Below are 12,503 nucleotides of genomic sequence, written 5' to 3' on the forward strand. Positions count from 1 at the left end.
TTTGTCCTCAGGCAATCAATGGCTTGCAATTATTAAGAGTTGTTATTTTCTTTCATTCTCTGGGTCTCCGTTTTTGCCACGCCATAATTACATCACAAATCTAAATTTAAGGGGCAACATGGTGTGACGATGGCGAGTCTGGATGAGTTTTTTTCAAAGGTTTGACGAGCAAGTCACTGGACTCTAAACTGCCTCTCCATGTTGGTCCTGTGCTATTTGGCTTTGTGTTTTACTGCCTTCCACCCTGCAAATACTCCAAACACTCCAGTCTACTAAAACCCTGAATGAGAAAAAATGTTGGGTGACTCCACCCTTTTATTATTAGCAATCTGCTCATTTCCTGAAGCTAAGCAAGAGTAACGACTGCAGGAATTTGCAAAAAAGATGTAATGAATGGTGACATATTCAACCAGTTGTCTGTGCTATTATTTAAGGCATCCCTGTATGACTATCCTGCTGGCCATTCTGCAAAGAAGACAAGAAGGATCTGTTGCCACGATTCAAGAAGCTTCCCCGGGGAAAGATATTGTCAGGGCTGATGGGAAGACGATGATTGGTGAAGCGTATGCAGATGCAGCACATACAGCCATCCTCACAGATATTTAAATTATAGAATATGCTGCAGTAAATATACTTGCTTGAATCTGGTGTTGGGGAAATGCTCAACAGGCCACAGAAAGATTGTCTGTAGGAGAAATGAATAGGGTTCTTACCCAGGCTGAACTCTGGCTGTCTGATACAAACCAAGCACTCGACTATGACTTTGATCGTCTCGTGTTCAGTATGCCGGGAAACAGAATATCTTACATTTTCGTTTTGCTGGTTTAATAAGAAACGCATGACTATCAGGAAATACAACGTATAGATGAGTCTTTGTCTATCAGCTGTCTTGATGTCTTACATGAGACCGAGCACCATTTGAGCTTTGACGAATGGTAATTCTAAAATAAAAGCATTAAAGTTATTCCTCGTTCCCGTCTTTTTCTCTCATCTTTAATTCATCTGCAATGCTGTAGTGATGCATGCAGCTTTGCGCAGCCTTTCTTGCCCCCGGGGGTCAGTAAACATTGGCCTATGATTAAACTAGAACAAATAGAATGTACAGTAATGGAGCACAACTCATTATATCCGTTGTTTTCATCTTTGGTCTGCTTTGGTTTTGCTGTCAATAAAAATGCTGTGTACAGTATGCTCAGAATACAGTGTCTGTGAAGCCAAATTGCTTCAAAATCAACCAAATGTTCCATCCAAACTGAACCATTGACTTTAGCTTGGCAATGTTTTTTTTTTTTGTTTTATTTAATCCGCATAATTTAAATATAATGCCGGTGCTTTGAAGCAGCTTAACATCCTTTATGAGAGCCAATTTTTTTTTTGTCCCACATTTTTGGTCAGAGCCCAGTGTGTTTGTACAATGAGCGAGTGAGAGTGCATGCAAATAGTCCGCATGCCACCTTTTAACAATATGGTGTTTGGCGTAGTGCAGTTTAAACAAGTAGCAAGTGTTATCTGCTGAGCTGGCAGTATCTCATCGCGTTCATCTGTCTTTTGATTTATGTGACGCTACACGTACTGTGGTTCTCATCTTTTATCAAACACACGTCACACTTCCCACAGGTTGAACATATGCAGGAGCTCAAGCCATCGCACGCTACCCATCTACATACTTTGACTAAGATCATATACTGTATGTAGCTGCTCTGTTGTACATTTTACAGGATGCCTCTCCTGACTTTCCCTCCAAAAAGTCACTTTGCTTTATTCCGTCATCAGTTCTTCTATTAGAACATATTGGCCAGTCAGTTTTGCTATTTAAAATACACACATCAAATGCACCATGAAAAGGTAGCAGCCCTGCTATGAATAGCTCTGTCGGAATCCTTGTCTGGAAAACCAGAAATGTGTAGAGGCAGGAAATCCCTGTTGCAATATCGTAGAGTCAACATCTGTCTCATGCTGCAAACAAAAGTAGAAAATACTGTCACTGGGGCGCCCTGGTTGCTCAAATGGTAGAGCGGGCGCCCCAGTGACAGTAGTTCTACATTATTGAAAGAGGTATTTCCTCCCTCTACACATTTCCGTTTGATTCACATTTCATATCCGTAGTCCTTAGCATTGGCCCTGGTTTGGATCCGACCCGCGGCCCTTTTCCTGTATGGCGTACCCTCTCTCTCTCCCCCCTACCTGTCTATCTACAGCTGTACTATCCAAAGGCTAACAAAGCCCAAAAACTATCTTTAAAAAAAAAGATACTGTCGCTGACTCTCAGCCAAAACTGAAGTACTCTCATCTACCCAGTTGTATCCCAGTAGTAGTGAAGTTGCTACCTGTCTGGTGGCAGCTTCTCCAACACTTGTCAATCATAATGCTGAGCCATCTATCTGGTGTGTTGCCGGAGGCTGAACTAACTGGCATCCATAAAGCCAACAGTGACATAGTGAATTCATAGTCAAGATGCCAGACAAGCAAACAGCATGATGTTCACATACGGTTGTGAATGGTCCCGATCTGCTGCACATTGAGCCTCTCTGTTCTTTTGCTTCTAACTTCTTCCTAACCTCTGTTGATTGGCTAAAATCTCCCTGCAATTCACAGCTACAGCCAAGCTTTAAGCCAACATGCAGCTAAACGAAAATGCCCACAAATATCACAAACTCCAATGAAAACCAACTGCATGTAGATAAATGATTTAAATACATTTAAGACCATATATGGATGCATGTATGTATATATTGGCAAATGGACAACTTTTACAACCTTTTGCTGAATAGAAATGAGAAAACGTGGGGGGAAAGATAAACACCTCTGCTAAACTATTCTCATATAATTTCTACAGAGGAAATCTTTGGGGTATTCTCAGCAACTGAGGGGGAACTTTTACGAGATGAGATTATAGTTGGCGAGATGGTATTTGATTGTTGAATTATGAATCTGTTAAGTCCCCCTGAGCGTTTTCCCTGTGTAATCAGAGATCACAATATGTATTGTATCACTTCAACTGAAATAGGTTATTCTTTTGTAGTACCTTGATTGATGAGCATTGTATTATGTGTGAAAAGATATGGGTAAAGCCAGACAGCGTGTCATGTCTGCGTCGACTGCATTTGTCTTTGACAGCTTGTCACAGTCTGAGTATCTCAATTAAAAATCAACACAAAGCAAATGAATACAGTAGATAGTGTCTTACATTGACTTTATACTGCTATACAAGGCAACAAAAACGCAGGAACTTCATAGTTGGTCAATGTTAAGTTGACTTTTTGACATATGTTTCAATATATAAAATATATTATGCCATAAAAGGTGTAATTTAGGGTGTAAGAAACAAACAAAGTCAAGCCCAGTTAGTGAGAACTAAAAAAATCTATTTCCATGATCCAACATCTTAGGAATTGAGCTTGTTATGCCACATAAATAATACAGCTAACCACCATGGAGAAAGAACGTCACACTAGATGAGTTAGTGCTGAATGGTAAGAAGCTTCATAATTAGGTTAGCAGAGAATCAGTAACTGCCATCTCTGTAGCCTCTGACTGCGGAGGAATTCATGAGAGTTGATGTGGTTAACAGGCTTGTCACTATACGATACAGTGAATACTGTGACATGACCTCAGTGACGTTTCATAAGAATGTCACATTTTTAGCCAACATGATGCAAGATTAAACATTATTTAGGGTATTTTAATTTTTAATTAAGTTTCATTTTCAATGTTTAAATATCTCTAAGAATTAAATGTTCATCGTTTTTAAGGTGTACTTGCATTATTATGCCATCATATTATCGCTATATGAGTGGCATAAAATGTTTATCGCAATTATGTCTGCGACAATATTTTTTCCAACAAAATTTGTTAATTTAAAAATGATTTTATTGTTTTTTATGACAAAAGAAACCGGAGCATATTTAGTTTGAAGATACTGTTTTTCCCCTGCTCCCTTAACATTTTCCAAACATAGATGTCAGTATTCAAATATGTTATTTGGATCTCAGGTCAAGTCTGTGACAACGTTCAATGATCATCCTAAAAAAAGCATACATTGTTTATTTAGCATATCTTTTAAACCTTATATATCTGTTACAGTTTTCTTGACTTGTTTTTATAGCCATCTGCCTTTCTACGGCACCATAGATCACAACAAAATGTATGAAAATACCATTTTGCAAACAACATCAAACAAACAAACAGCCCTAATTGAGTTCAAATCAAGTATTCAGTAAAGGTAGGACAGGAAAATGTAAAAAAAAAAAAAAGAGTCTGTTGTTACATATTTTGATACATGTCCTGCTCTAGTTATCTTAAATTATGCAAATGCCTGTACCCTTCATCCAAATACATACAAGTGGAACACAGTCGGCGGCACAACTATTTAATAAAAGATAGTGTTGTGTACACTCATGGCAGCTCACAGTGCGTATGAGCCAGCTGTATAATGTACACAAAGCCTGAAGAAAAGACCATGTGGATAAATGTGATAAGACATGACAATCTGAAGATACTGAGATGGGCTTTACAGCTACTACAGTATAATATGCAAATAACAGTGATGGCAGGGAGCAGAAGTCCCCCTTTAGCCGTCACTATGGCAATGGAGCTCATCATAGAGCACCAACGTGTGTGGATAGGTGGGAGAAGGCTACCGGGAGGGCTGTGCTTTAACAACTGTAGTGCTGAGTGCAAAATGGTTGCTAAACAGATCAGATGTTGACCTAAATATATGTCTGAATTACAGTGCGAGGACACTGAACTCCAGGGGTGTCTAATGAAACATGATTAAATCAATGATTTCAACCATAATTACTCTGGATTTCGTTCCCCAAATCCAAACACACTTCGCCATTACAAGGCTGAAAGCTACCCGCTGCAGCCCAGTGACCACGAAAGCAAAGCAAATTACAGCCACGTGTTGTGATTTATGCTACTTAACTTATCACCTAATTAAGAGTAAGAGATCCTATAACTTACATTTTAAGTTATAGGATTATAAAAATCATCCGCATTAAAAAAAAAAACGTGTCAGTTTTATTTACACACAAATAAAAAAGGTCTTCCTCAACTTAGTCACTGAAAGACATAAATACCGTCTCTCAACATGACGACGTCAGTTCTCAGTGAACAGGTTAATGTTTGAGGCAGGATTTTTTTTAAATAATAATACATAAATACTGTCATATAAAAAGAACTATAAGAATAGCTGAAGCCACAACAGCATCACAATAATCGTGATCATTATTCTTTCTTAATTTGGTCCAGAGGGGCACTTCACCACACAAAGCTAAAGGGCAGCGGCTTCAGAGACAAAACTCTGCATGTCCCCAGTTAAAAGCACTGAAGACAGAGAGGTTAGACCTTCCGGGCAAGTCAGAGTTGTGGTACCTGTGATTTGCTCTGTTGCCTTGATTAATTCAGCGCCTGATGGAAGGAGCTATCCACTGCATAGCAAAATGGTTAAGTCCTGGGAAACGGCCGGGAGTCACGCATTTATTCTCTTTTAGCATGTCTTTGTGTGGGAGAGATTTCATACTATATAATTCTCACTGGGTGGCTACATGAGAGAAAAGTGGTCCACTCTAGTATAATAAAAACATGTTGTTTATATATATACTGTGTATATGTGTGTGTGTGTAACCTACTCAGGTATTTAACCTACATGAGGTTTTCAAGATAATGCTAAAGACCACACAGTTGGGGGTAGTTTTCTGTGGAGCTAAGAGCTCAGGAGAAGCAGTTCAACCACGAGGCGCCGTTATTGCTTCGGTAATTTCATTTTCAATAACAAATCATGTGAATCAGTTGTTTATGAACACAGTGAGCGGCGGTAAAGAAGTTGAAGAGACCCCCGAGGACCGCGAAAAGCAGATGAAAGCGGCCTTTTTTGGAAGTTTCACTCCGTGAATAAGTAGCAGAACAGCTGATGCAGCAACACGGGGCGGCACAATAAAGTCCACACACGGATTCAGCGAGTCAGACTGTTCATTGAAAAAAAGAATTGGGAGAGATAAAGATTGTGCATGTTCCACACACCCAGATTCAGACTTTTTTTTTTGCTGATTTTTCACTTTCTCCTGCTAAAGTCAATTGAGACATAATGACATGCACGCACCATGAGCGAGAGCGTTGTAACATATCTGTTTTTGTCGCACCTCTTCGGCTCATTCGGTTCCTGAAGCCGAAGAAAACAACTCCAGGGACATCTAATTCAGCCGGTCAAAGCAATCCATCAAAGTGAACTGAAATCCACAAATCACATTTTTCAGTGTTGCATCAGAACACTAATGGGGCATAAACTTCGGCTCCACTCAGAGTTTCATCTTAACACACACGAACAGCAATATAATGGGTGTGTGGGGGGGGGCTTAGTTCGATTTGCGTCTGTGGGTTCCTTTTGGATTATTATTATTGGTTTATAATCTCATAATCCTATGGTTTACCCCTCATAAAATGTAGTAATAAGAGAAGTCTCCTCGTGTCAATCACAACCAAGTCTGATAATCAAATGGAAATAGGGTTCTGTTTTTAGGCCTTGCATTTTTTTTTCACAGTATTTCATTCAAAATGTTTACTACACAAACAAAACAGGCAAATGATGTCTCTCACCAAGTGATAACAGCTGTACAGGGAAGCAGGATATAAGAAGAATCTCCAATCACACTAGAATATTCCTTTTAATGCAGCATTTGAAAGACCTTACACCTTGACTAATAACAGGATGTGCACACTTAACGGCAACGTGGGAATAGAACAGAGTAAACACTTGTGTCCTCAGACAGCCCCTGCTGCTGCTCGACTCAAATAATCGTGTTAGATTAAATTTCTCCTTTTCATTTGCTGATCCGGCTTCAGTCTGCAGTACAGTGTTGATCAAAATTTGCCTCTGATTGGTGACATTTCCTGGTGGACGTGATGACATTTTATTTGGTGGTGAAAATGATGTGAAGAGGAAAGAATTAGCATTTTACAAGCTGTAATTCATCACACAGGCGGGTAGTGAAATGAACAAACCGGTTTTAAAGTTTAAAAGTGAGCAGCAGCGTAAAGTCACACATGAGCCGGTGTCTCATGTGCAATACAACTTTGTGAGTTTGTAGTAATGCGCTGCAGGCGACAAACATGATCACTTCCATGTCCTCCTTCACCTCTAATATGTGAAACCATTACAATGTAAGGAGCCTATTTAAGGGAACATCTTATGGCTTGCAGGATCTGCTGCTCTTTATACTTGCTGAAGGTGCACGGCTGAAAACATCACATAGTGAGGAATCTGTTCAGCTCAGCTGGTAAGAGCGCAGCATTATCCCCATTAAGGTTCAGAGTTCACCGCCTACACGGTGTGAGTAAATTAAATACCCCATTAAGGTCCATTAAGTGGTGGAAAACCAGAAAAAGCAGGATATAATTGTCCCTCGCTAGTGGTCATTGGTTTTACATTACTGAACAACGCAAAAAAATGCACTTTTAACAAACAAAAATATAAACTCAAATCCAAAACGTTGTGCCTTCTGAAATGACAGCAAATAAGTTGTTTCAACTCATTGTTGTTGGTCTGCACAAAGCAGTAAATGTGTGTTTTAAGCCCACTCTGTTCACATAAGAATAAAAGGATTTGACCCTTTAAATGACCCTACTTTATAACCACAACATCATTCAAATTAAGATAATAAAAACTTTTAATGAAGACATTTTTAAAACTTCATTCCATTTGAAAGGTTAAAGCTGGGGTAGGCGACTTGGGAGAAACCAGCTGGAGTACGCTTAAAGCTTTCAGTGAGCATTTGAAAGTATCCAACCGAAAAAAATCAAATCCCTGCCTCTGCCTCTAAAGCCACTCCTCCAAAACACATGACAGGGAGCATGGGGAAGAAGAGCGCAGTCAAACGTGAGATTGGTGTTGTTTTTTCTTCTTCTTCCTCTCCAACCTCGGTCTACTTGCATGCGTCCTCAGAAAAAAAAGAAACAGAAACACACTTCAAAGAAAACACAGCGTAGCTTACCGGTAGCCTGCCCTGCCCTGCAGCTGCACTTTTCGAGACACCACGGCAACTAGAAGAGTCGGAGGTGACAGAGGAACAACAGAACTCCGGCTTCCCTCAGGTCACTGGTGGGTGGTGGTGCAGCGGATATGAAGTCAGTAAACCATTGGCAATTCTAAATGTTATCCTTTTACTTTGTTAAAGTAATGTGTTTTTTCATAAAGGCACACAATTCAAATGATTAGGAAATAAAAGACTGTTTTTTTTTTACGAAAACAAATTTTGTCATTAGTAGTTTTATTGATGTATTATAATCTGCTTAGAGGTATAGTGTAAACAGGTCATAGTTCATCTCTAATGTCAATTTATGTTGTTGTGAAAACTTCTCCTTCAAACAACTGGATTTATTCGTTTCTCACCAACTCTACATTTTACAAGATTACATGTGAACACACCTTGATAACCTGAAATCTTAGCTTTGCCCAATACTGAGAAGAGCCTGAATGCAGCATAATGTAACTGAACGGAACATTCGTTTGTGAGCCGTTACAACTAGAAAAACTGTGTCCTGTTCACTTATTACAGTCCTGTGACAGCCATAGATACTAGATTTATTTTTTGTCAGAGCATTTCTTTGATTATTGAAAACTGTTTAAAGTGAATTTCGACAAATATAACCAAAAAAATGCTTCTAAACTAAATGGCCAAACCTAGCTTTAAACATAGTCAATATCCTTAATGTCTGGTCCAGAAGAGGCCATTTTAATTAACAGCTTTAAACTGATATTCCCAACAGGAAACCTTGTCTGGGCAGATTTAGCTCGTTTAAATTAATGAAGTTGCTACTGTTGTCTAAACAAGGTTCAGTATTGTTACAGATCTCACTATACAGATTGAATAAATTAATCAAATTGTTGAATAAAAATATGTTTTTTGACTAAATCACCGTGTAACTAGAAAGTGTTGCTCAGATGAAAAACACCGTTGACTGAATCAGAGGCAGCAGATGTACAGTGGAGCTGTAAAAGATCAAGTATGCTCAGGAAAATGGATGCAGAGGTGGGCGGCAAAGCCAACTCAAAGTCTACCAGATAAATCAATGTGTTTGTTCATTTGTGGCCAGAGCTTAAAGCAAGCAGTAAAAGGTTTGTCTAAGGTAGCAGTTAGAGGAGTGAGTGCCTGCCATTGCTGTCAGCAAGTTGGGTGATAGAGGTACACTTTGTCACTGACACACTGGATGTTGTAATTTGTGCGTTGAGTGGTGCGTTTTTTGGAATAAAGTTTATAGTTTTCATTACATAGGTTACTTTTATATTTTGTGGCATTTTGATGGTATAATTACAAGCTAGTGTGTGTGTGGGTGTGTCTGAGACTGAAGGCTACATTTAATAACACAAGATATCTTATCACAAATTGTTTATGCAACTTTGATCGCCAAACAGTCAATCTGCTCTGGGCATCTCTCTCTCTCTCTCTCTCTCTCTCTCTCTCTCTCTCTCTCTCTCTCTCTCTCTCTCTCTCTGTCGCTCAACCACACACTCCCTTACGCACACGTGTTTTTACACGTTATCTTCTAGTCTTCATCTAGTCTCAGTTAGGGACGTAAAGTGTGTGTGACGACGTTAAACATGTTTTTACACTATTACCACCACTACGTCCTCAACAGTTGGGCTGGCTAGCCCGCTCTAGAAGCGACGGTGCGAGGCCCGGACTTTTAGTGCTCGCTGCATTCAAAATGTTACTTAAGTTGAAGGACAAAAGCATTGGCATCAAAATATACTTAAAAGTAAAGTAAAGCAAAATATGCTAATAATAATAATAAGGCTATGTACTATTCAATAATACATCATAGTTTTTAAGTTGATTCATATTTTGTTTGTTTCCATCTGAGATGTAGAGGACTAGAAGTATAAAGTTGCTTAAAATGGAAATACTCAAGTAATGTACCATTGCTAGAGCAGTGGGTTTACAAGAGCACAAAGTGATGCATTTACCTTTAACATGCACAAATGTTGTTATTTCCCCAGAGTGTCCGAGGTCCACCCAACACAGTCCCACAAAGTCCTGTGGGAAATACTGTATGAGTGTAGTTTGCGGGCGGAGTGGTTCACTTCATTCGTCTGCCTTTAAATGACATTGAACAGTCTCTGATTATCATCTGAACTGAACGAATGGTGTTTCAGTAGTGTGTCTGGATATGATGAGAATGCAAACTGAGTGAGACTTTCTTTACCAGTATGCAGAGGGAAGAGTTGGTCCGAGATCTGTTTCTAGACAGAGTCTCCGCTTGCCCTTGTGTGTCACATTATAGTGTGTTATCACGTCAAGGATAATTGGAAGAGTGGGGGGGAATACCAAGCGGGGAAGCGGAGGACAAAATGATGGTGAAGGGAAAACAGTGAAAGCCAAGAACAATGTTCTAAGATGTTTGCACAGAAGAGACACGATATGTTATATAATCACAAATCTAAGTGCATTATAATCCCACTATAAGATCAGATGTGTCGTCTTTATGAGCTGGGAAGTGTATTTAGATTTGATTGTCCATGTCCTGTAAACATGTTGGGGTTTTGGAAAAAGGTTCATCTCTTCATTTCAATTAATTATCAAAACACAACCATCCTCTTTTAGTCGTTTTTATATGCTGAAACCAAACTGTAAGATACACAATGTATCAGTTATTTAGTGTCACATTATTCCATCATATTTTCTCCTATTGTCACCGAGATCAAAAAACTGGTAGACAGCTTTGACGATTGTGATTGTCAACATCAAAAGAACAGTGTGTTTGTGGTCTCATGTTATTGTCAGAATGAACCTACTAAGAGCTTAATATCCATAACCTGCACTGCTCACTGTTATTTTTATGCTTAATCAACCCCCATGAAAAACGATTAGTGCATTATCACATGCAATTAACATACCCTATCTGTAGCCTGATAGCATACATGCAGCATATCTTTTAACGATGTGAACGGGCTCTTTAAATATTGCACTATCCCTGTGAAATTGTATGCAATCCCCAGAAAATACCATCTTATATAACCACTTTGGAAGCATCCCAAATGGGAGCAACCGCCGAGCAGCTTGGTATAATTGCTCTACAAGAACGGAGCAAGTTTATAACAAGCCTAAATATGTCTTGCTCACTTAAAACCTACTGGAGGCCAAAACATCCCAGGCATCAGGCAGGGAGGTAAGGCAATGTCGGAGGCCCCCCCGTCCAGAGCCTTGCAGTAAAGATAAGAGAATCTCACTCCATCGGGAGAGCACTGCAGGATATTTGTGGAGTGTTAAAACAATAGCAGCGTTGCTATGGTGCAGGAGCCACCTGGAAGTGGACCATCTAAAATTAACACGTACATTGTGACAAAACTGAAGTACCGAGTGAAGCCCTGTTCTGTGATCGTGAAGCCTGGTAGTGGTGTTCCTCCGGGACGGTGACCCGCGCCCACACACTGTCTGTGTGCATAGTTAAAAGGAAAACCATAAATACCAGAAAAAGAATTCACAGTTTCTCATGACTGGCTCTGACATCTCGGCTGTCAACGTAGCTCAATGTAACTAGGGGAGGGAAAATGCAGCAAAAAAAAAAAGAAAGAAAGAAAGAAGGAAGCTTGCAAGATCGTGGCACGGCGGCTAAACTCTTCCAGAGCATTTGAGGCGATGACACAATGGCAGTGCAACACTCAGCGCTATTTTTTAAGATTATCTCCAATGTGGTGTTATGAAATGCCGTGCAGTCTTCCACTTCTTTGCATTGCTCCTGGTGGTGGATCGACACTGCCCCCTGCTGGTTCCAGCATGCGCAGCAGATCACAACACTAATAATATCCACGCACGCTGTGCACACAGTGAGGGACCGGTTTCCTTTTGCCATATGAAAGCATGAAATGAGAGAATGGACTTCACCAACAGCTGACACAAGAGTAATTGCAAAGTGAGCGTTGCAGTCCCATAAAAGCAATACACTCTTCATGTTCGCTTGTTTGCTTTCCCTAAACGCCAGCTGGCTGTGTGAACACTTTTGGGCGTTGTCTGTGCGTGCGCGCCCATATGTTGACTGGTCACATATGGTAATTTGCAGTAAATCATAAACAAGCCACACTTCTCAAAACCAAATCTAAACAGCCCAATAAGCTAACAGATGCGGCAAATTTCCTTGTATTCAATTTCACATGATGTGACAAGCTGTTCAATGCAAAAACATTTCTTTTCTTTTCTTGTTGTTGTATTGTAGACTAATACAAATCTCCATTTCAAAATCATGTGTGGCTTTTTATGTTGTCTTTTTGTATTGGCTTGTTGAAAGCTGCTATATGCAAATAAACGTGCCTTGTCTGAAATACTGCTGACATTGTGGGCGACAAGCAAGTTACAAATACGTCTATGAAGTAAAGTTTAACCTGAGAAATTGGGTTGCACTACATGGGGAATTGTATATAGTTATTTGTTTTACTCTTTCGTGACTGAATTTGACAAGAAACCGATACAAACTGTGCCCCAACCCGCTGGTGAACAAACCCTTACTCA

Source organism: Pholis gunnellus (assembly GCF_910591455.1).
Source record: "Pholis gunnellus genome assembly, chromosome: 21".
Lineage (NCBI taxonomy): Eukaryota > Metazoa > Chordata > Actinopteri > Perciformes > Pholidae > Pholis > Pholis gunnellus.